A 26,513-nucleotide genomic window follows, 5' to 3' on the forward strand; every position below is an offset into this window, starting at 1 on the left:
TCTGGCCCATTTTTGGAGTTTTGTGTGAAATGATCAATGTTTTGCTTTTTGCTTCATTCTCTTTTGTGTTTTTTCATTTAAGACAAATTAAATGAAGATAATAATACCAAAGAATTTGTGTTTGCAATCATTTTCAGGAAGAAACTGAGTATTATCTGGCAGAATTGCTGGGGTGTCAATACTTTTGGCCACAAGTGTATTTGTGGGAGGGAGGGCAGGTTAATCCTTTCCTGGCCTTCATTCCTGGCTAGAAAAATTATGGTTGGCTGGTTTTTGTTGTATTCATAGAAATCAAACTTGCAAATATTTGCATTCATTAGATTTAGAGAAGGTCTGCCCTGAAGGACGGTGAGTAAAGTACTGTAAGATATTTTTTAAAAACAAACTTCATCTATGGACAAGGGCTTTCTGAAGCTAACTCTTTGCTACACAAGGACTGTGTTCCCTTCTCTTGATTAAGTTGGTCTCGGAGCTCAGACCTCTCCTAATTTTAATAATTTTCTTTCACTATTTATGGTGTCAATAACCTTGTAAAGGAATTGCCCTCTTTGTCCTACATCTCTTGAAAATGAAGTTGTTCCAGAGATCAACTGATCACAATGGGTCTCTATGAGGATGTGAGGTGGTGGGTTATACAAATAACCTAGGCAGGTTAACGATGCAACTATTTTTTATTCCATGCATCCATGGTTGCACAACAAATCCAGGTAGATGGCCAACATACAATATCCTCAGTCCACAAGTTCCCAATCTGAGATCCGTAGTTCCATTGGCCCCGTACCAGGCGATACCCACTGTCTCCCAACTTTTGGCTGGCCCACAGCTTTTGGTATCTTCAGCCGGTATAGTGTGCAGTAACAACCTATGTTCCTCTAAATGATGGATTTCACGACCATAGCTCATGGATACCCCTCCAGTCGGCAACAGATTTCTAAAACTCCATAGATGATTTATCCCACCTTGAATCCTCTCCCTTCGAACTCCCTCCAACAACTGCATGATTCAACCCTCGTGTCTTTTTCTCCATCCCCCTTAAATATTTTCCTTTAGCTCACAGAACTAAGCATATTCCATCACCTTGGACTACATGTGAGACTCTCCGTGGTGACGGCTCCCCTGGGTCTACTATCCCCAACCACACAATGGGCCTAGGGCTGGGAGTACAATAGGAGTGAAACCTTGATACAGATGAGATTGATAGAGAGTGGCCTGACGAGCAAGCAAATAACATTAAAAACTTCAAGTAAATTAACTATTAAATTACAATAATAATGATGTAACTGGTGCTCTGTGCTGGAAAAAGTCTCTATCTCTTAGAGCTGTGGACTCCACTCTTCGTCCATTTGTCCTATAGACTTTAGTAAGCGGCCATCTCCTCACAGTCTCTTACACCTGATATACAATAGTTGAAGCATCAGACCACTTGAAATTGTCATATTATAGGCAACAATGTAATGCATGGTCTCACTGAGGTCTGCAGGAATGGCTGCCATATTTTGTAGTGGCTCTGTCACTTGAATCTCATGGTGCCAATCTCAACTAAATCAGCTTTTTGATAGGATTGCTCCTCTGAAATGGCCAAAAGAAACTGTTAGGCACCTCTAGGCTCTGTGGCATGCTTGTAGTTGCAACCTCTGGGATCACTATAGTTATAGTCCTGTATGACATCTATTTCTTCTAATTCAGGGGTGAAAAATTTGTTTTCCTGACAATGGTTGATGGGCGTAAATCCAGGACTGGGTAATGAATTTTCCTGAGGGGACACATAAGAGAACGGTACTGAAACCAAACCAATAGGCTGCGTTTAATTCTGTTTAATACTAACATTAGCATATTACCCTATATACTCGAGTATAAACTGATCCGAGCATAAGCCAAGGCACCTAATTTTGCCATGGAAAACTGGGTAAGCTTATTGACTCGAGTATAAGACAGGTATGCATTATTCCCTTATCCCTGTCCTGCTATGTGTGGCTACCCCTGTCCTGTCCTGATATGTGGCTCCTGTGTCCTGTCTGTCCTGCTTTATGTGCCTCCCCCGTACGCATGCATGACTCTCCTGTTCGCATGGCTCCCCCGGATCCGCATGGCTCCCCCGATACCGCATGGCTCACCCCCTGTCCCTTGGTTGTATGCATGGCACAAACAACCCCATCCTACTCACCCTCCTTGCGCCGTCGCTGCATTTCCGTTGTCCTGGGCAGCAGCTCTCCTGTGCTGAGCGGTCACGTGGTACCACTCATTAAGGTAATGAATATCTGCTCTGCGCCTAAGGGAGTTGGGACGCGTACATATTCATTAGCTTAATTACCCATACCACGTGACCACTAAGCACAGGAAGAGCTGCCGACGATGGGGCAGAGATGCAGCGATGGCGCAAGGAGGGTGAGTATGATGTCTTTTGTTAGCTGACAGCTGCAGCTGTCACTGTGCCACAGCAGCTGGCTCCTGCCGCAGCTCCGCCACTCCCCCTCCCCCGCCAGCTTTCTGGACAATGACTCGTGTATAAGCCAAGAGGGGCATTTTCAGCACACAAAAAATGTGCTGAAAATCTTGGCTTATACACAAGTATATACAGTACTTTAGATTAATTTTATTTCTCATCATTGAGTAGATCAAAACCATATTATTCACTGATTTTTATAGTTTATCAAAAATAGTAAATAATACTGCTCCTCTCATTCAGCCATTGTTCTATGACCAACAGCTCCCTCCAAAAAATATGATGTCCCCACAGCTCCCAATACATTATACTACTGGACCCTATGGCCCTAGATACACAGTATGATGCCCCTAAAACATCCCTAAAAAGTATGATCCCAAACACACAATGATGAGACCCACACAGTATGATTCCTACAGCTCCCTGTATACAGAATTATGGCCCTCATTGTATGATCCTCCATAGCCCCAACACAATATCTTGGCCATCACAGCCCCCAGACAGTATTGGTATGTACACACAAGTCAAGTATTTGCTACAAACATTTCTGCACCATTTCTGTATCTCTTGGCTGGAAAAAAGCAGCGTAAAATATGCACATTTTTTCTGCCTTATTCGTCATGTCTTATTTTTCAGAGTTTTCCCCCTCATTACTATGGGTGAAAACTGCAACAAAAATGCTGAAAGTAAAATGTAGGTGAGGTGTGCATGAGATTTCTGGAATATTATTTGCTTTGCTAGGAGTGGAAAATCCTTCAGGTTTTGTGACAAAACTGCACAGAAAAAGACTTACAAAATTCAATGTGTGAACAGATGCTATGAGTGGTCCCTTAGTCTCCTATACACAGTATGAGTGTCTGTATGGTCCCAGACACAGTATGATCCCCCACTACCCTCAAACACATAAAATTAATCCCCAACAGTCCCGTAACACAATATGATGGTGCCAGAGCACTCCTAAGCACAGCATGGTGATCCCCACAGTCCTCCAAACACAGAATGATGACCCCAAAAGTATTAACTCCTATAGCCCAAAACATACAGGATGGGCCATTTATATGGATACACCTGGGTGTGCCATTTAGAAAGATGCAATCCAAAATGGCCGACTTCAAAATGAAAAGTTTTCCCCCTCCCATATACTAATGTGCCACAAACAGGAAGTTGATATCACCAACCATTCCCATTTTTTTGGTGCAGCCATATAAATGGCCCACCCTGTGGAATGATGACCCCTACAGCCCCCAACCACAGAATAATGACCCTCCATAGCCAAAGTAAACACAATATGATGGCTTAACAACACCCCAACACAATAGGATCCCCCACATTTCCTCTAAAAGAATGATGACCCCCAGTTATTCTCAAACAAAACCAAAGGTTCGGATGTGACCAATGGACCTTAGATTGCCCAGGTCTGTTCCAATGGATGATATGGAGAAGAGTTTTCCAAATGGAATCACCCCTTTATATCAGTAACTTGCAGGTTAGTCTCCATCTTATCCTACAAATCTATGTCGATCTATCCAGTTCCTTCTGCTCTGTGGATAATTTCACAGATCCTGGAATACATATTCAATTACCACACAGCATGCAAATGTAGAAGAGAAGGCTGAGTTATGGCCGTCTAATGCGGTACATGAATTTCTCTTACAGCCGAAACACAGAGAACATTATATATTTTGTAGAGCTGTGATACAAGGAGAATTGGCAAATGAGTATCTGGCCACGAAGCAGACAAAACAATGATGGGACTCGCACATGAAACAGAGTCCAACACCACAGACACAATGTTGGCAAGGAGCTTCGAAGCCTCAATGCTCAGTCATGAATATAGCAATAAAAGCCTCGTTTTTATGCCGCCATGACAATGGAGAGCTGATTGCAAGCATCAAAAATCCCCCGAGAAGCATCCAGTGACAAATCACAACAAACTATAAAAACTGCTATCTGGGGCTGAGATATGAAGAAATAGATAGGCTTAAAACTCATCGAGAAATAATAGGCTCTGCTCCAGCCGGAAATTTCACCGCAGATCTGTTTACAAGTGATATACGTGCTGCATTTTCTCCACGTACCAGTAGCTAAAAGCAGCTTGATATCTGCAACTGTACGAATGTAATGGGTAAAAATGCTCCAAAAACATAAATTTTACTGAGAACAGATCCAAGGAGAGGACCTTGATGTAAACTATTTTTATATATGAGATCCACTGGTATGAAAGGATTAAAGAAAACCTGACAGCTGATACATGTTGGCCGATCCACGAGCAGCATATATCAGGCGTTGGCTGCATGGTTTCAGACATACATCATTAACTCTGAAATGCTGCATTATTTCAGAGAAAAACAGTTTAAAAAGGATTGTCCAGGCTTAGGCTACAAGTCTGCAGTCACTCTATGTGGACACTGCACGTTGTGAGGATTTTCCTGTGCCAGTGATTAAGGCCGGATACAGTCTAGTTAGCATGTGGCTGGAAGTGTACAAAGTGCAAACTTGCTGTCAAATGCCTGCCTGCACCTGGTGCTAGCACCAGAGAATCCTTACCACTTGCAGTCACTAGCAGTGGGCAGGAGAAAGCTGCCGGGGAACAAGCCGCATAGGAAATTAGTTGGACAGGAGGGTCCCTCTGCTTTGCCCTACCCACTCCCCTTGAGTGACAGGTGTCTCTGTTGTGAATTCTCTTTCAGGCCTCCCTCTGGTTATTACTGAAGGTAGTGGAGCTGGTCAGATTGACAGAGGGGTTACGAGTTCTCTTTCTGGGCTCCCTCTGGTGGTTACTGGAAGTAGTGGAGCTGATCTGATTGACAGAGGCTGGCCACCTGATAATGAGGATGACGATTGGAGATCTGGGGTTTCAGATTGGGATTTAAGACAGCTGACTCCCTTTATCCCTGCTGGTGATTTTTTCCTTTGCCTGCTGAGGTCTGATGTATCCTGCTCTGTTCTTACATGGGTAATCTAAGTGGTTCATTTGCTATTTTGTTTGCATTTGATCTGGTTTTGTCTATCTCTGGTTTGTTCGGGTCAGCCAGCTCCGGCTGGGGCTGTGCTGAATCACCGCCCATATGTTACTGCGTGTGCCAGTTTGTTTTGTCCCCTGTTATATTGGTCTCTTTTTGCTTTGCTTTCAGAATATACCAGAGTGCTGATATAGTGGGGGTGAAGTCATGCGACTTCAGTGTTTTTTGTGAATCAGATGTGTTGGACATTTTGCAGGGTTTTTTGCATGATTGCAGACAGTGTCTTTCCTTTCCTGTCCTGTCTAGTCAGTGTGGGCCCCATCATTTGCTCAGTCTATTTTCCTGCCTGCTTTTGTGTTTTAATCTTGTCTCACCAACAATATATGTTTGGGGTCTATCTATTCCTTTGGGGTCTGCTCCGGGACAGTTTAGATTTCTCTTTTCTTGCTTTAGGCTTAGTTAGCTCTCTGGCTGAGCAGAGGTGTCTAGGATCATCGTAGGTACGCTCCACGGCTATTGCAAGTTGTGTGGATAGGATCAACGGTCTGCAATCCGCTTAGTTACCAACCTCTCTGGTTTTCTGTGGCTTAGCCTGGGCCTGCTATCCTCCTCGGTGACCCATTCATAACATGTCTCCCTGCATGTGTGTATAGACCTGACACTCCAAGGCAGGAACCTGCCTGTCTAGCTAATCTCCTATATTGTTCTATACCTGGCTGCTACTCCTAGCCACTACCAATGACTGACAGATTTACCTATATAAGCAAGCAGGGAGACACCTGTCACTCAAGGGGAGCGTGCAGGGAGAAGCCGAGAGAGACCCACCTGTCCAACTAATCTACTATGTGGCTCGGGTCCCGGCTGCTACGAAGCTGCGCTTCTTCTCTGAAACATAGAAGTGTTTTCGAGTTAAACATATATGGCTGAATATATGCATCCAGTGCCTGATACATGCTTCCTGTGGATCGGGCAGCATTTATCAGCTATCAGGTTCTCTTTAATAATAGTAATACTAAAATATTAAGGCTGTGATGACCTGCAACAAATACATGTCAACATGTCCGAAAAATACAACATGTATGTTGCTCTGGAATTCATGACAGAATCCCTGATGGATCCTTATTAAGGCTCTACCATGTGTTAGGGCGGCAGGTGGTTTCACCCTCCTTCTGCTTCTACTTTGTGTAGTTTTTAAGCGTAATCTACCTCAAAAACACACTTAACTAAGGATACACAGTTTTTTCATATGAATTTTAATGTGGAATACACAAATTAAATGTCGAATTTAATGGGAAAAATGCCTATAAAGGGCATCCCATTGTTTTGTTGATTTGGAACACTGTTTTGCCCACTGAATGGCAATACTTTTTCCAACATGGTTTCCAAAAAATGCTTCAGGGAGCGGCGTGGCACTTAGGCTAAGTATATGCTATGCTTGTAGCCATTGTCAGGTGGTTATGTCCAGGAAGTATAGACTCAACAGTGGCCACAGTTAGCATGGATGCCAAGTCATCTGAGCTTTTACCACTAGGCCTCCATTTAATACAAAAGGCATATGAAGCTACAGTAGGGTACCATACATTTCTTTGGTTTCCATATCATTGATCATTGCAACTCTTGAATTATTTGAATACACTATCGACTGCAGAGGGCGCTGTGCCCTCTGTTTTGCTATGACCCAGGCCACCATGCTTGCCTTATGACCAACACCATTGGCATATTTGCCCTCTAGGCATAGGTATTTGTGCATCTCTGTTTATAATAGAGGTTCCATTGCACTATTAGCAGCTTGTCACTTGTACATCTTGCATTTTCTATGCTTACAGTATTATTTTCGTAGGTAACAGATATCACCTTCTGCACCTAGGTTACATTAACACTTTTATGCTCTTGTTTGCTTTAGGTGCTCTTTGTATTCTGCTGGGACAATAGGTCACTGGTTTTAGTCCAGTGCCAATATTGAGATTAATGCCCTTTTGGGGGCTTCTTTCCTGCATGGTGACTAGATATGGCTTGTATACTTACCTTTCTGGTTCATCATATTGGAACCTGTATTTTGTTTCTTCTTGCCTGTGTCTCAAATCTAATTATTGTATTTAGGTCATGACATTATTCATAAAATGTTTGACAGGGCCCATCACCCTATTTTTGGTGGTTGTGTGTATAGTCATATGCTTTGACTTTTTAATTGTTTAATTGTTGTTTGCAGCTTGCATTAATAAAATAAATTTGCACATCTCATTCTGGTGCTCCCTTTTAATATAGCATGATCTTTCTCTTCTTGTTCTTTGAATATTTCCCTTTCTTGCTTTAGGTGATCTCGAATCTATTTGCAGTTATGCCATCTGATTCTTTTATGTACAGAGTTACTTAAAGGAATAACAGATTGGACAGATCTGTGGGTTTTGCTGTTGAACCTCCAACCAGGCATGGTCATGTGTGATAATGGGCGCAACCTGATTGTGGCTGTGAAGCTTAGCAAGCTGACACACGTACCGTGCTTGGCACACATGCTCAACTTGGTAGTTGAGCAGTTTCTGAAAATATACCAAGATTTGCCAGAGCTTCTGGTCAAGGTAATCCGCATCATCACCCATTTCTGCAAGTTCACTACAGCTGCTGCCACCTTGCCTATGCTAAAGCAGTGCATGCAAGTTCCAGCTCACCGACAGGTGTGCAACATCGCTACATGCCGGAACTCTACTCTCTGCATGTTAGCGAGGCTTTTGTGAGCAGCAGAGGCCAGTTGTCAAATACCAGCACCTACATGCCCAACAGTATCCTTGGTACTCTCTGCACTTAATGACTGAAGAGAGGGCATAGATGACATTTGTGCCATTCTCTAAGACTTTGAGGACTCTACAAAGATGGTGAGGGGCATTGACATCATAGTCAGGGCAATGAGCCTGCTTCTCTGCCTACTTAAAGAGTTGTTGCTCACAACTAAACATGAAGCTATATATGCGGACCAGGTGGAGATGGAAGGAGATACAGGGAGATACTAGCCAGCCTAGCCAGCCTTAGTGTGGATTGGGTAACAATGAAGAGGTGGCAGCTGAGGAGGAGGAGGAACAGGAAATGATTGCTAGCACAACAAAGGCTAGTAACCACACAACCTTCATCCCATCTCTCCTACATGGATGGGCTGAGGAGGAGGAGAAAGAGAGGTAAGAGGATGAGGAGGACATGGATAGTTGTCACCATGGTGGAGACAGGTAAGTTTTTGTTGAAAGGAGCTTAGTCTTATGGCTGACTTTATGTACTGTTGCCTTTTCTGTGTCCCTTGCGTTATATTTATCTTGACCAGAAAAAGAACTGTTTTTTTTTACTGTTAGACCCATGCTATAAGGAGAACATTGAATCTCTCCTTCCTGAGGCAGCAAGGTCTTCTAAAATGGTCCTATACCAGAAGGACATTGTAGAAAATACCTTGAAAAAATTTCTATCGGATAACGCTAGCAGCAAGGGGTCAAGCATCCTTGCCCAACCAAGGAGGAAAGGCAAGGGAGACAAACAGCAGTGGCAGGTGTACACTGTCAAAGGCCTGGCCCAATTTGATGACAGCAGTCCAGTGTCCAGGGCCTGATAACCGGGTATTTTTTGACAAGGAGGGAGAAGTTTTTAAAGATGGTAAAGCAGACCAAACCAGCTTACTCTCTAATTTCTCTATGACCTTCAATTATTGGGTCTCAAAGCTGGTCACCAGGCATGAGCTGTCCCTCTATGCCTTCAAGGTTTTGTACTGCCCTGCCATTGGCATCTTGTGTGAGGAGATCTTTAGTGCCATAAAAAGGGGTCATAACAGATAGAGAATGCTGACAGGCTCACTCTGATAGAAATTAACAAAGCCTGGATTAGCCCCCCCTTTTCCACACCACCAGATGACAGTAGCACATAAAGTGTTTCTAATGTTCAATATTTGAATGAGGCCCTCCAGTTGTTACCTTAAATGGTGCATGAATTACCCTTCTTATAATTTTTCCTGGCTTTGCACTTTGTGCAAAATCTTTATAAGTGTTAGACTACATCGACTAAACTTTTTAACTTTTTCATGTGGCACTCCATTTGGTGCCTTCAATTGTGTATGGATGACCCTCCTTATAATTTTTTTCTGGCTTCGTAGTGTGTGCAGAGCCTTTATGAATGTAGGAGTACCACAGCTATGCTTTGTCCACAATATTTGAATGATGGACTACAGTTAGTGCCTTCAAGAGTTTGTGAATGACCCTGATTGTAACTTCTGGCAGGCCTTGCACTGCATGCAGATCCTTCATGAGAGTAGGAGTACCTCAGCTACACTTTACTCACAAAATTAGAATGAAGCATTACAGTTGGTGTCTTTAAGGGTTAATGGATGACCCTGCTTGTAATTTTTGGCAGGCTATGCACTTAGTGCATAGCCTTTAGGAGCCTAGAAGTACCATTACATGACTATTTAAACATAATGTGCATGATGCCCTCCTTTATGTCTACTATAGGGTGTATGAGTTCCTTTTCTTTTAAAGAATAGCACTGACATTTCACATTTTTAATATAAAAAATAAATAAAAATGTAATAAAAATAAATAAAATAAATTTTTGTTTACTTAAAATATTATTTTGTAAAATTCTTTTAAAATTTTGCTTTATATACAAGTAATTATACAGGAAAGAATCTTTTTCAATTTTTTTTTTCCTGTAAACTCCAATTTCTCGTTAATTTAGAATGTTTTATTGTCAGTTCTTAAAATGAAGTAAAAGTGTGATGCCATTGCTTCCAGGGGTCTTCCCCATGATGTAATTCTTCCATTTAGCAATTTTTCCATCCATTTCAACATTTTAACTAACCCCCCCAAAACCTCCTTTTAAGGTCTGCTGGAAAAAATGCTTGGATTTCCCATTATTGTTCTCTTTACTTGAAATGGGCAGCCGAGCATTAGGAATTGCTCTGTTCAAGTAATAAGCTTCTGAGCATTTTAGTGCTTTCTCATCCCTAAGAAAGATCATGAAAGTCTTTTACCAAACAGCAGAGATGGATTCACAGCTACACTGCTCAGTGCTGTTGTATAAATTTCTTCGTGCTGTTTCTGTCTGTGTGCTAATCAATGAAGATCAAGAAGCCAAGCTGTTCCGCGCATGAGAGAAGTTGTGGTATCCATCTCCATCCACCAGTTTGGAGTCAATTGCAAATTATGAGTTAGAGTTTGAAAATAAGAAAACTTCTTAATTACTAGATAATGTGTTGCAGGTATGATCTTGCACGTCCAACTTTGTAACACTTGGGCACAAGCGTCCTATCTGTAGGGAGTACGGAACTGACAGATTTTTGCATATTCTTACAAAAGACAAATTTGCATCCTTAAGTGCTAATTATACCAATTTGGCAGTTCTTAAAAAGCATATACAATGTTCTCAAAATATTAAAATATCACTAACATAGAAAGATGCAGACCATGAACATCTGAGCATCATTATGTAAAGCACACAACGTGTTCCTGTAGAGAACTTTTATTTACTTTCATGGATCCTAGCACAAAAGAAAAAGTTTGTAGCGAAGAGCAATCATTTATAGTATGTATATTGGGTATATTGTAAAGTGGCTACCATGCTGTGGCTGTAATGCATGAGCTGGTGAGATAGCACCAACAGACCACTTTGCCTTATACCCTACCTTTTCCAGGGTCTTCAAATCTATTGCTACCAAAAGGAATTGCACCTTTGGCAAGGATGAAGAAAAGTCAAGCTACAGCTAGGCAACAACTGAACTGTAAGTGGGCACATAAAGACCCTACAATTGTACAAAATTAAACATGTGACACCTCATGGGAGGTACCTTGTAGGATGTGCAAAAAACTAAAGCCCCCGTTACACACTGCGATATCGCAAGCAATATCGCTGTAATGTCACCGATTTTGTGACGTTGCAGCGATATTGCTAGCGATATCGCTGCATGTGATACTTACCTCCGACCGTCTCCCCCGCTGGTTATCGCTGATCGCGCGAGAAGCTCCTGGACCATTCCTCGTTGGTCACTTCCTGCAGCGCTTCCTGTGGCGCCGACGAGCGACGCGTGGAGCCGGGCGGGAGGACGCAGGATCGCCGCGTCTGACTGGTAAGTAGCGACCCCCGTCCCCAGCGATGTCGCTGGTGAGATCTGCCTGTGTGGCAGCTCACTAGCGACCACCTAGCGATGAACCAGCGATCCTGACCGCGTCGTATCGCTGGTCGGGATCGCTGGTGCATCGCTAGGTGTAACGGTCCCCTAAGGGGTGATTCATTAAGACTGGCATAGGGCACCCCAGTCTTAATGAAGCACTCGCTGGAGTACACCGACCTGACACATAAGCCGGTTAAAGAATCAGGCCCATCTGAAACCCAGCATGAAACATTGACAAAAATGTAAGTCAGCCGGGGACTGGAATGCATTTGTAGAGTAAATTATGCTACTTTAGTGGTGTAACTTATGAATAATTTAATAAGCATGTGAGAATATGCCCCTTACCACCCATATTCTGACTACACCATGCCCATTTGCCATAGCCGGCTGGGACTGGCGTGTAGACGCCAAAAATGTCACAATATTTTTGTTAAACTGCTCATAAATATTTTGACTTATGGAAGTGTTTCAGAGCTGATCCTAGCATGCGTAGAATCAATACCATGAATATCATGAAAAGTAAAGAAAGAAACATGGGCAACACCAGAGCTTCATCTCTTGAACCCCTTTATGTACACAAATACGGTACCTAGCAGAGAGTTGATTATAAAAATACCTTATCTTCATTACACTTTGATATTTGTACTTTTTATTGGCAAATTTTTAATTATCTGTTTGCAAAAAAATCACCACTTGTCAACAAAATAGTTTTTTAAAATGTTAATAAATTGAACAATTTTTGTGAATATTTCCATGTGTTCTTTTGTTTTTTTTTTTAAGGGGGAGCTGTCATCAGTTTCATACTGCCCAAAAAAGAGCAGCATATATCAAATGTTGGCTACGCGATTTCAGCCAGGTATGTTTTACTCAGTAGCGCCGTTACTTTTCAGAATAATCAGACTTTGAACAACAGGTCAGGGATGATGTGTCTTGGCTGACTAATCCGAAGCCGGTCCCCTGCAACTGCTCTAGTTGGACATGAGGAGAGCACTGCCAGTAGCATAGATCAGGCTTCAGAGTAGTCAGCTGAGACACATCATTCCCGGTTGGATTTTTAAAATCTATTTTCTCTGAAGCTCAGCATAATTTCAGAGCAAAACACACCTGGCTGCAATCAAACCAATGTCTAAATCATATTACCCATGGTGCTCCGGTAGCATGAATCTTATGACAGTTTGCCTTTAAGTAAATTATGTATGTTTTTATATTTTATTTTTGCATTATATTCGTCAATATGGCTCACAAATTTGATTCATTTGGTGTAAAATGCAAAAAAAAACTGCTCTACATTTTATTTTCACAATGGCCTTAAAAAGTTTCTTTTTTGCCTAAAGAGAAATGGTAAATGAAATACTCCCCCAGAAATATTGCTCCAGGCAGAGAATGGAGGAAAATGCATCAAAAATGGGCGCATTTGGTAAAAATCGCATTTCAAGAATCTGTTTAAAATATCCAAATAAACTAAGTTGTTGAGGAACAAAAAGACTTAATAAAGAGAAAAAGCCTAAAATATGTCACAAAATGTATAGAGAGTAAGTCGCAAATAGTGAGCTCATGAAAAAGAGCAAATTTCTCCAGAAAAGTGATGAATCGAGGCTTAAGAATATCTCAGATGCACGTTACTAGAATAAAACAGGAATGGCATAAGAAGAAAGATCCTGTTCAAGGCATAGTTAGAAAATATCATCTACAACTCAAATTGTGATACTTACATGTTTGAATGAATTGTTGGAGTGCACCATCAGTCCACCTGTTGAGATGGATATGGATCCCAAGGGATCATTATGAACTACCTGTCAGGATTTATTGCACATTCGGTTCCAATTACAGGGCCCAGAAGAGTTTGGTTAGTGGCCAACATGTCAAGGACATTTGGGCACATGGTCGGCTGCCTCATTCACGCACAGCAAAATTTGTACAATCAACAGGCAACCCTGACTGACCAGCCTGACCAAAAGAACTGAGACAGTCTTCCAGGGCTGCTGAGTGGATGGAAGAGGTCCTGTACTGCCAAGCATTTTATCGCATACAAGCAATCCCTCGCCAGCTTCAAGCCTACTCTCACTGCCACAAAACAAACTTACTTACTTCATATCTCTCATATCCTCCCTGTCTCACAACCCTAAACAGCTTTTCAACACTTTTAATTCTCTAAAATAAAAAAAAAATCTCTTTTAAATCTTCTGCCTGAGCGAGTGTGAATGAGTTGAGTATGAACTGAACGTAATTGCGAACTGTGGTAAGTGTGTGACTTGTGATTCAGTGACTTTGGATTCAGGGAGTTTCCAAGGGAGGTATTACTGAATTGCTGTTATAATATATTAATACTTTTTATTTATTTTTGCTTATCTTTTTGTCTGGTGCAATCCCCATTAGGATGTGCTCCACTATTGCCAATGCCATCCAGTGCACGTCTTGCTGCATGTATGAAATCCTTAAACAGCCTGTCGAGGGTGCATACTGCTGTGCGAGATGTGAGCACGTTGTGCATTTGGAAGCCAAGATACTGGATCTAAATGTGCAGCTGGCAACACTGAGATCCATAGACAATATGGAAAGGAGTCTTCTGCTCACTGAGCAGACGCTTAATGGGATAGATGAGGGGGGGATGCTAGGTTGGAGCTGCAGGACAATGAAGCAGCTAGCTGGGTGACAGTTAGAAGGCGGGGTAGAGGGAAGAGCACCAGGGAGGCTAGTCCTGATCTGGCACACCCCAATAAGTTTGCTAAGTTGGCAGATGAGGGGAGTGTTAGTGCAGGAGTAGCACTGCTGCAGCAAGGCATGTCCTCTGAAAGCCGGAGGAGTGTCTGCTCCAGTAAGGGGGGAAATAGGATTGCAGGGCAGGCCAGACAGGTTCTGGAAGTGGGAGACTCAATTATTAGGGGAACAGATAGGGCAATCTGTCACAAAGACAGGGATCGTCGAACATGGCGCTCGAGTCCGACACATCACTGTTCGGGTTGACAGATTACTGGGAGGGGCTGGTGAGGATCCAGCGGTCATGGTGCACATTGGCACAAAAGACAAAGTTAGAGGTAGGTGGAAGGTCCTTAAAGATGATTTCAGGGAATTAGGCTGTAAGCTTAAAGCAAGGACCTCCAAGGTGGTATTTTTGGAAATACTTCCTGTACCACGTGCCACGCCAGAGAGGCAACGGGAGATTAGGGAGGTTAATAAGTGGCTCAGGAATTGTTGTAGGAAGGAGGGGTTTGGGTTCCTGCAGAACTGGGCCGACTTCTCGCTACAGTTTCTACGCTAGGGATGGGCTGCTCCTCAATGGGGAGGGTGCAGCTGTCCTGGGGGAGAAAATGGCTAGAAGGTTGGAGGAGTGTTTAAACTAGGGACGGGGGGGTATTCCTTTTATAGGAGGGGAAGTCAGTGCAGATAGCGACCTGGGCACAAATAATGAAATTGGGGGTGGCATGGGGGGTGGGGTTAGAACAGTTAATAATTTAAGAAAGAATAGAGGTACAGAGAGATACATAAAGTGCATGTACTGTATACTAATGCCAGAAGCCTCGCCAACAAGATGGAGGAATTGGAGTCAATGTTGTTGGAACATAATTATGACATGGTGGGGAAATGAGATATGGCTGGACGAGAGCCATGACTGGGCGGTTAATTTACAGGGCTATAGTCTGTTCAGAAATGACCGAACAAATAAGCGAGGGGGAGGCGTATGTTTATATGTAAAATCATCCTTAAAACCCATCCTGCATGATAATATGTATGAATCTAATGAAAATGTAGAGTCCCTGTGGGTAGAGATAAGGGGAGGGGGGAAAAATAATAAATTACTGATAGGGGTTTGTTATAAGTCTCCAAAAATAATGGAAGCAACAGAGAATATCCTCATAAAGCAAATAGATGAAGCTGCGACTCAAGGAGAAGTCATTATTATGGGGGACTTCAACTACCCTGAAATACATTGGGCAACCGAAACCTGCAGTTCCAGCAAAGGCAATAGGCTTCTGACAACTATGAGAGACAATTACCTTTCACAACTGGTTCAGGACCCATCAAGAGGGGGGGCACTGCTAGACCTAATATTAACCAACAGGCCAGACCGCATATCAAATGTAAGGGTTGGGGGTCACTTGGGTAATAGTGATCACAAATTAATAAGTTTTCATGTATCCTTTAATAAGATGTGTAGTAGAGGGGATACAAGGACACTAAACTTCTGGAAGGCAAATTTCCAGCGGATGAGAGATGATCTTGGTGCAATTAACTGGGACGATATCCTGAGACATAAAAATACACTAAGAAAATGGGAGACGTTTATTAGCATCCTGAATAGGACCTGTGCACAATATATACCGTATGGGAATAAACATGCGAGAAATAGGAGGAAACCACTATGGCTAAATAGAGCTGTAAGGGGCGCAATAAGAGATAAAAATAAAGCATTTAGAGAATTAAAGCAAGTAGGTAGTGATGAGGCATTAAATAAATACAGAAGATTAAATAAATTCTGTAAAAAGCAAATAAATACAGCAAAGATTGAGACAGAGAGACTCATTGCCAGAGAAAGTAAAAATAATCCCAAAATATTCTTTAACTACATAAACAGTAAGAAGCTAAAAAATGATGGTATTGGCCCTCTTAAAAATAGTCTGGGTGAAATGGTGGATGAGGATGAGGAAAAAGCCAATATGCTAAATGACTTTTTTTCATCAGTATTTACACAAGAAAATCCCATGACGGATAACATGATCAGGGATTAAAATTCTCCGTTAAATGTCACCTGCTTAACCGAGCAGGAAGTACGGCGGCTAGAGTTGAGCGAAACGGGTCGAACAATTTCAAAAGTCGCCGACTTTTGGCAAATTCGGGTTTCATGAAACGAAACCCGACCCTAGGATGAGGTCGGCCACGAGGTCGGCGACTTACGCGCCAAAGTCGCGTTTCAAAAGTTTGTTTAGCGCTCTTTTTCAGCCAATCAGAATCCACGGACACTGTGGGCAACATGATGACATAGGCAGGGGTCACCACCATCTTTCAGAAGGGCATGCAAGTGATTGGCTTGCTTTGGTGGGCGTCACAGGGGTTATAAAAGGGCGTGCACGCCGACCGCCATCTTACTTCTGCCGATCTTAGCATAGGGAGAGGTTGCTGATTCTGTAGGGAGAGCGTTAGGCAGGGAAGAAGAAAAAAAAACTGCTTCTGCTGCTAGCGATTTTGCCTGTGCAACACACCAGTCACTGTGTGTGCAGTGCAAGGGGAGGCTATATTGTGGTGGATCAGCGGTGTTGGTTGTTAGGCTGCCTTCTAAGGCTTCCTGACAGCTGCATTGCTGTTTCCCCACTGCTCTGCAAACTGCTTTTTTAAAAGCAATCCCAATTTTTATTTTTTGTCATGCTGAGGTACTGAGCGTGCATTTATTCACACCATACAGCGGTGTACGCTCCTCACACAGTACCGTGTAACGGCTGTTATCACAGCCACAGTGAAGCTATCTGTGTGTCACTGTGGAAGAATAAGTGGAGCACTTGTTCCATTCTTACAGACCTACACTCTAGGGAGATTCCTATTCTGCCCAATTCTACAATTCACTTTTTTCACACCTGTGCCATCGAGCCTGTGACATAGCGCTCTGATATTCAGTGGGCCTCACACAATCCAAAAGTGTCCAGTGTCCACAAGTGTCTGCAGAAATTCAAAATCTCCCTTATCCTGTAGTCATTTTTTTCACACCTGTGCCATCGAGCCTGTGACATAGTGCTCTGATATTCAGTGGGCATCACACAATCCAAAAGTGTCCAGTGTCCACAAGTGTCTGCAGAAATTCAAAATCTCCCTTATCCTGTAGTCACTTTTTTCACAGCTGTGCCATCGAGCCTGTGACATAGCGCTCTGATATTCAGTGGGCCTCACACAATCCAAAAGTGTCCAGTGTCCACAAGTGTCTGCAGAAATTCAAAATCTCCCTTATCCTGTAGTCACTTTTTTCACACCTGCTGCATCGAGCCTGTGACATAGCGCTCTGATATTCAGTGGGCCTCACACTATCCAAGTGTCCAGTGTCCACAAGTGTCTGCAGAAATTCAAAATCTCCCTTATCCTGTAGTCACTTTTTTCACAGCTGTGCCATCGAGCCTGTGACATAGCGCTCTGATATTCAGTGGGCCTCACACAATCCAAAAGTGTCCAGTGTCCACAAGTGTCTGCAGAAATTCAAAATCTCCCTTATCCTGTAGTCACTTTTTTCACACCTGCTGCATCGAGCCTGTGACATAGCGCTCTGATATTCAGTGGGCCTCACACAATCCAAGTGTCCAGTGTCCACAATTGTCTGCAGAAAATCTAAATCTCCCCTGTCCTATAGACACCTTGTACCTTGTTTTACATTACTATATAGTTTGTTGGATTTTGTCTACATTTCTACCAAAAATGAGGAAGGCTGGTGGAAGAGGCCGTGGAATTGGGTGGGGGTTGGCAGCTGGTAATGATGGTGTTGGTGGTGGATCTGATGGTAGTGGCAAACGCAAAATAGGACCGAATGCAGGAGGTGTTGAGCCTGCGTCATCGTCTGGCTCCATAAGGCTTCGAAGGCTTAGTTTTCTAGGAGTTGGCAAACCGCTTTTAACGCCAGAGCATCAGGAAAAAGTTTTGTCTTACATTGCTGACTCAGCCTCCAGCTCTATCGCCTCCTCTTCGTCAGTTGTAAAAAGTAAAAGCACTGAGTCGTCATTGGAGGCTCATGTTCATGAACCACACCTTTCCTTGTGTCCTTCACCCCAACCAAGATTGAAGGATGACGCAGGCCATACTACTGATTACTCCATGGAGCTGTTTTCACATACCATGCCTGGATTATCAAGTGAAATGGTGAATTACCCAGGCCAAGATGAATCTGACATGGAGTGCACTGATGCACAGCCGCTGATAGATGATTCTGCTGGTACATTCACTCAGAGCACTACATTGTCCTCGCAGTGTACAGAGCCAGATTCTGACCCTGATGAGACTCAGGTGCCCCTTCCCGCACACTATACCACCATACACGGTGACACAGAGGAAGGTGCACATGACATTGAAGAGGAGGTGATGGATGACCCAGTTGTTGACCCAGATTGGCATCCATTGGGGGAAGAGGGTGCTGCTTCCAATAGCTCAGATGAGGAGCATCCACAGCAGACATTGACATCGCAACAGCTGTTATCTGGCAGGCCCGGAGCACTCCAAAGACAGGTTCCAAAAATCAAAAGAGTTGCTGGACAGCTTGTCCAGAGGGTCAAAAGATCACAGCGTGCTAGGCCGCAAAATGTCTGCCAAAGTAGGAAGAGTGCAGTGTGGCACTTTTTTGAACAAAATCCTCATGATCAGGCCAAGGTTATCTGTAAGAAGTGCGCAAAGACCTTTAGCCGAGGGAAAAATCTGAAAAATTTGAATACCAGTTGCATGCTTAGACATTTAACCAGCATGCACTTGCAAGCATGGACACAACACCAAACCTCAAGTGCCACATGTGCAACTGATCACAAAGAAGGTAGTCAGCAACGCTACATTGTTTCCCCCACTGTAAGCCCACCGGTTAGCACAGCAGCAAATGTTGAGGTGTCGTTGCAAGGCCACAGCAGTCAGGGAATCCCACTGTTATATCAACGAAATACTGAATCTAGGCCATCAGAAAGAACACCAACTCCATCACCATCATCAACCCTCTCTCAGTCCGCCCTGTCCACCGCTACTTCCACTATATGCAGCTCTCAAGTCCAGCTCACCCTCCCAGACACTATGAGTAGGTCAAGAAAGTACTCAGTCTCTCATCCGCGTACACTGGGTTTGAACGCCCACATTGCCAAACTAATCTCGTTTGAGATGATGCCCTATCGGTTGGTGGAAAGCGCAGCTTTCCGCGAACTCATGGCCTATGCAGTACCACGCTATGACCTACCCAGTCGCCACTTCTTCTCTCGGAAAGCCATCCCAGCCCTCCACCATCATGTGAAAGACCGCATTGTCCATGCACTCAAGCAGTCAGTGAGTGGAAAGGTGCACCTCACAACTGATGCATGGTCCAGTCGGCATGGCCAGGGCCGTTACGTGTCCATCACTGCGCACTGGGTTAATGTGGTGGATGCAGGGTCCACAGGGGACAGCGGTGGTGGGACAGTGCTGCCTAGCCCACGGTATAGGAAACAGTTGGCTGTAGGTGTTCCACCCTCCTCCTCCTCCTCCAGAAGCGAAAGCTCGTCCACAGAGCGCAGTCGTACGAGCACTCCATCTGCAGCTGCCACTGTTGCACACGAGGTGTCCCCCTATCGAGCAGCTAGTGGAAAGCGTCAGCAGGCTGTGTTGCAGATGATGTGTTTGGGCGACAGACACACCGCCGAGGTGCTGGCCGAGTACTTGAAGCGACAAACTGAGTCATGGCTGGGCAGTGTACATCTTGAGGCAGGCAAGGTAGTTAGTGATAACGGCCGTAATTTTGTGGCAGCCATAGCCCTTTCAAAACTCAGCCACATACCTTGCTTGGCTCACACCTTGAACCTGGTGGTGCAGTGCTTCCTCAAAAATTATCCGGAGTTAACAGCCCTGCTCCATAAGGTGCGAAGATTGTGCGCGCACATCCGCCGGTCGCCTGTACACTCCGTTTGTATGCAGAAGCTGCAGCGATTGCTCCACCTTCCCAACCACCGCCTCATTATCGACATTGCAACAAAGTGGAACTCCACCCTGCACATGGTGGAGCGGCTGTGCGAGCAGAGGCAGGCCATAATGCATTTGTGGTAGGATACACGGCCAGGCACTTTGAGAGCAGACATGGAGTTGACAGGTGTGCAGTGGTCGAAGCTGAAAGACCTCTGTAAAGTCCTTCAGTGTTTTGAGGAATGCACACGGCTGGTAAGCGCAGACGACGCCATCCTAAGCATGAGCATCCCACTTATGCGTCTGCTCATGCAAACTTTGACGCACCTTAAGGAGCAGGCGTCTGCAGCCAATGTTGACGAGGAGGAAGATGGAATCCTTGATGACATTCAGCCATTGTCTGCTCAGGGACCTCTCCTGGACGAGTTGGAGGAAGAAGAGGAGGAGGATGATGATGGGGATGATTACTTAGGGGAGGAGGATGCATCTCGTGGGGCAAGTGAAAATGTTGGCGTGGCAAGGTCTGGTACAGGGTTTGTGCGTGACTGGAGGGATGTGGATTTGCCAGAAAGTGCTCCTCCAACCAGCACTCGCAGTGCATCATTGACACCGGGAACATTGGCCCACATGTCAGATTATGCCTTGCAGATCCTAAAAAGGGACCCCCACATTGCCAAAATGATGAACGATGACGACTACTGGTTGGCCAGCATCCTGGATCCACGCTATAAAGGCAAATTACAAAACATCATGCCACAGGAGAACCTTGACCTAATATTGGCTAATAAACAAGCAACTCTGGTAAATCAGTTGCTTGAGGCATTCCCAGCACACAGCAGCGGTGATGGTTCTCACACGAGCCGTACGGGCCGGGGGCAGCTTGGCAGAGGTGTTCATGGTGCACACAGCAGAAGTGGTGTTGGAGACAGGGGTTTCATGACAATGTTGTGGACTGATTTTTCAAGTACCGCTCACACAACTGGTAATACAGCATCGATGGAAAGTGACAGGAGACAGCAGTTGTCAACTATGGTTACAAACTACTTTTCCTCCCATATCGATGTTCTCCCACACAGGTCATTCCCCTTTGACTATTGGGCCGCTAAACTGGACACCTGGCCTGAATTGGCCCAATATGCCTTACAGGAGCTCGCTTGCCCAGCTGCAAGTGTGCTATCGGAAAGAGTCTTCAGTGCAGCTGGATCAATCCTGACAGAAAAAAGGACCCATCTGTCAACCCAAAATGTGGATGATCTAACCTTCATTAAAATGAACCATGCATGGGTTTCAAAGGATTTTGTCCCACCTTCCCCTGATGACACATGGGGTGACAGAAAAATGGCTTGCTTTGGTCCACCTCTTCCTGGGACTTGACCTATTTCACCTTTTGCATCAGCTGAATGTCCAACATCAACATATGCCACTCTCTAAAACTCCCTAACTGTGCTGCCTCCCCCTCCATGGCCGGGGTCACCACCTAGCGCTTGACACCCTGCGAGTGCCGTTGCCCTGGACAGGTGGGTAGGCCGACTCTTGGGCGCGGGCACTGTCACAGGGTCCCTCATAGTGCAATCAAGTGTCTCTGACGGTGGTGGTGCACACCCGCCGTCAGACACACCGCCATACTATGAGGGGCCCAGTGCCAGTACTGACGCCCACGAGTGGGCCCCCCTTACTTGGGCAGGGCCCCAGCATTTGCAATCTTTACTTCTCCCTGCTCCTCCGCTGTGTAGTCTGGGCCGTCAAATCCATACTGTGCCTGACACCATCTGAGCCTGCCTCCTGATGTATAGACATATCTTTTGAATGTGTACGCTTTCCATACATGTTATCCAGGGATACGGTACCCTTTTTCACCTTTGTGCAATCACGTGCAAGCCATACTGGGCCTAACACCGTCTGAGCCTGCCTCCTGATGTATAGACATATCTTTTGAATGTGTACGCTATCCATACATGTTATCCGGGGATACGGTACCCTTTCTCACCTTTGTGCAATCACGTGCAAGCCATACTGGGCCTAACACCGTCTGAGCCTGCCTCCTGATGTATAGACATATCTTTTGAATGTGTACGCTATCCATACATGTTATCCGGGGATACGGTACCCTTTCTCACCTTTGTGCAATCACGTGCAAGCCATACTGGGCCTGACACCGTCTGAGCCTGCCTCCTGATGTATAGACATATCTTTTGAATGTGTACGCTATCCATACATGTTATCCGGGGATACGGTACCCTTTCTCACCTTTGTGCAATCACGTGTAATCCATACTGGGCGTGAGAACGGCTGGCGAGCTGTTAAGCAAGCTACAGCACCTGTGGTTTGCACACAAAAGTTTTTCATTTTTTCAGGAATGACGGTTAGGCCTAATTCCGGAACTGCTGTTGACCTGCACTTACTGGGAAATCATCGTTCGCGAGTAATAATTGTAATCAGTGATCCCCATCACTAACGTTGTTCAGCGGGTTATCTGCACCTGTAAGCGACAAACGCTGGCCTTTTCAGTGTAGCGCACATGCAGCCACGGACATGTAAGGGCATGACACACCAGTTATTGGCCAATCTCATGTGCCAGAGCCTCACGTGTACCTCTAGTAAGCCGGACTCGGACCGCGGGGCATGACGGAGTCTCGTTCGTTAACGGAATTAAGCTTGCAATGTGTGCATCTGTTCTGTAGCTGGCATGGTTGAGGTTGCCCGTGCTGAGCCAAATTACGCCGTAGGCTCCACTCCTGGTGGTGCCCTTCTGGACATTCCTTTAAGGTTCAGCTTTGCAACCATACTGCTCACGTAAAACAAACACTTTGCCTTCATGAACGCTGTTTGGAGGGTCATGACTCGTGGGAATAATGCCGCCCAATCAGTTAACCTGCTAGAGAGATCCTTCGTTGCTCCCAAGCATGACATCACACTCCCTAGGAGGAAGGTAATGCCACTGTGGCGACCGTACTCCTGGGGGCGACACAAGTGCACTGATGCCCAGCCACTGCTCGATGAATCTGCTGGTACATTGACCCAGACCACTACATTCCCCTCGCACGCTACATGGCCTGAATCTGACCCTGATGGAACTCAGGTTACCCTTCCCATATACAGTTCCATCTTACACGGTGACAAAGAGGAAGCTGCAGATGAAAGTGCAGGTTCGGCCCACCCGCCATCAGACACACCACCGTACTATCAGGGGCCCTGTGCCAGTGCCGTCACCAACGAGTGGGCCCCCCCTGCTTGCTCAGGATCACAGCACTTGCAAGGTTGAAATACTGTGCAGTGAGATGCAAGATGGGGACGACGAGGAGTCCAGTCTAGTACAGGGATTCCCTAGCGAGGAGACTTATTTGATTGTTTTCAATGTTGGGACAGCAATTTTTGGGGAGCACTATACTCTGGAGAATGACAGATGGGGCCCACCATACACTGGAAAATTCCAAAGGTGGACATCAGACACTGGAGCAGCATTTACAGGGCCCATTATACACTAGAGCATTAGAAATGGGGCCCATTATGTTTAGAGCATTATTTGGGCCCATAAGACAGTGGAGCTTCATCCATGGGGACCAACATATACTGTAGCATTATGTGGAGCTCATCATATACTGGTTCAAACATTATATGGGACCAATGATTCTGTATGGAGAAATAGATGGGCCTCGTCATGAGATGTAAAAAGTGAAGTATTTTTCATTGTACTATACCGCTATTTCTCTGCCGTATCGGAGCATGATGAGTTGTGGTATGTGTTAAAGGGGCGCTCTTTCGCCCAGGGCACATGAAAACCTGGAGCCAGTCCTACCCCCCCACAACTTTAGACAAATAACCCCCATTTTTCAGTGCGTAACTTGTATTATGAAGTTAATTAAGGTTGACAAGCTTAAGTAAGAAGAATTGATGCTTTTGCCATTCAAATGGGCACTGTAGGTGTGTTTCCTGTCCTCCTCTCACTGCCGACTTTTATTCCCCATTGACTTACATTGGGTTTCTTGTTTCGGGACGACCCCGATTTTTCCCTATAATCTGCCGATCTTGCTCGACCCGACTTTTGGAAAAGTCGGGTTTCACGAAACGAAACTCGACCCTAAAAAACCAAAAGTCGCTCAACTCTAACAGCGGCGTCTAAAAATCACTAAAATTGACAAATCCCCGGGCCCGGATGGGATACAACCCCGAGTACCGCAGGAATTAAGCACAGTCATAGATAGACCATTATTTTTAATCTTTAAAGATTCCATAATAATAGGGTCTGTACCACAGGACTGGCATATAGCAAATGTAGTGCCAATATTCAAAAAGGGGACAAAAATTGAACTTGGAAATTATGGGCCAGTAAGCTTAACCTCAACTGTGGGTAAAATCCTGGAGGGTTTTCTAAGAGAAACTATACTGGAGTATCTGGAGAAGAATAACATCATGACCCAATATCAACATGGGTTTACAAGGGACCGTTCCTGTCAGACTAATCTGATAAGCTTTCATGAAGAGGTAAGTTCAGGACTGGACCAAAGGAATGCAGTGGACATGGTGTACATGGACTTTTCAAAAGCTTGTGATACGGCGCCACACAAAAGGTTGATACATAAAATGAGAACAATGGGGATAGGGGAAAATATGTGTAAGTGGGTTAAGAGCTGGCTCAGGGATAGGAAACAAAGGGTGGTTATTAATGGCGCACACTCGGACTGGGTCAAGGTTAGCAGTGGGGTACCACAGGGGTCAGTTTTGGGCCCGCTTCTTTTAAACATATTTATTAATGTCCTTGTTGGGGGCATAGAGAGTAGAATTTCAATATTTCCAGATGACACAAAACTCTGCAGGGTAATCAATACAGAGGAGGACAATTTTATATTTCAGGAGGATTTATGTAAACTAAAAGCTTGGGCTGATAAATGGCAAATGAGCTTTAATGGGGATAAATGTAAGGTCATGCACTTGGGTAGAACGAACAAGATGTATAATTATGTGCTTAATTGTAAAACATTGGGCAAAACTGTCAATGAAAAAGACCTGGGTGTATGGGTGGATGACAAACTCACATTTAGTGGCCAGTGTCAGGCAGGTGCTGCAAAGGCAAATAAAATAATGGGATGCATTAAAAGAGGCATAGATGCTCATGAGGAGAACATAATTATACCTCTATATAAGTCACTAGTGCGACCACACTTAGAATACTGTGTACAGTTCTGGTCTCTGGTGTATAAGAAAGACATAGCTGAACTGGAGCGGGTGCAGAGAAGAGCGACCAAGGTTATTAGGGAACTAGGGGGTCTGCAATACCAAGACAGGTTATTACACTTGGGGTTATTTAGTTTGGAAAATCGAAGGCTTAGGGGTGATCTTATTACAATGTATAAATATATGCGGGGACAATGCAAAGACCTTTCTAATGATCTTTTTACTTTTAGACCTGTGATGGGGACAAGGGGGCATCCTCTACGTCCGGAGGAAAGAAGGTTTAAGCATACTCACAGATGCGGATTCTTTACTGTAAGAGCAATGAGACTATGGAACTCTCTGCCATATGATGTTGTAATGAGTGATTCCCTTCTAAAATTTAAGAAGGGACTGGATGCCTTTCTTGAAAAGTATAATATTACACGGTATATACACTAGTTTCCTTAATATTGTGTTGATCCAGGGAGCTAGTCTGATTGCCGTATGTGGAGTTGGGAAGGAATTTTTTTCCCCAATGTGAAGCTTACTGTTTGCCACATGGGTTTTTTTGCCTTCCTCTGGATCAACATGTTAGGGCAAGTTAGGATAGGATATGGGCTGAACTAGATGGACTTAAAATCTTCCTTCAACCTTAATAACTATGTTACTATGTTACTCCATCCCCCAGCACCTCCTCCCTCTCCTCTCATTTCTGCTGAAGACTTTGCCTCTTTCTATAAGCAGAAGATTGATAACATCAGAGAAAGCTTTGGCCTGCAGCCCCCAATGCCCCTCCTCTTAACTGCTCAGCCCTATTCTTCCAAAACCAGCTTCTCCACCATAACAGAAGATCAGCTCTCCCCTCTTCTGTCAAGATCACATCTCACCACTTGCACTCTTGACCCACTCCCATCCCACCTCATCCCTAACCTCAACACAGTCTTCATCACAACCCTAACACATCTCTTCAACTTTTCACTTACAAATGGTGTCTTCCCCTCATCCTTCAAACATGGCTCAATCACACCCATCCTCAAAAAGCCCTCGCTCGACCCATCCTCTGTGTATAGCTATCGCCCAATATCACTTCTCAGTTATGCCTCTAAACTACTGGAACAGCATGTCCATCTTGAACTGTCCTCCCACCTCTCCTCCTGCTCCCTCTAAAGTCACCAATGACCTACTAACCGCCAACAGCAAGCAACACTACTCTGTCCTCCTTCTC

This window comes from Dendrobates tinctorius, unplaced genomic scaffold (assembly GCF_039654945.1).
Source record: "Dendrobates tinctorius isolate UK_male_01 unplaced genomic scaffold, ASM3965494v1 ptg000095l, whole genome shotgun sequence".
NCBI lineage: Eukaryota > Metazoa > Chordata > Amphibia > Anura > Dendrobatidae > Dendrobates > Dendrobates tinctorius.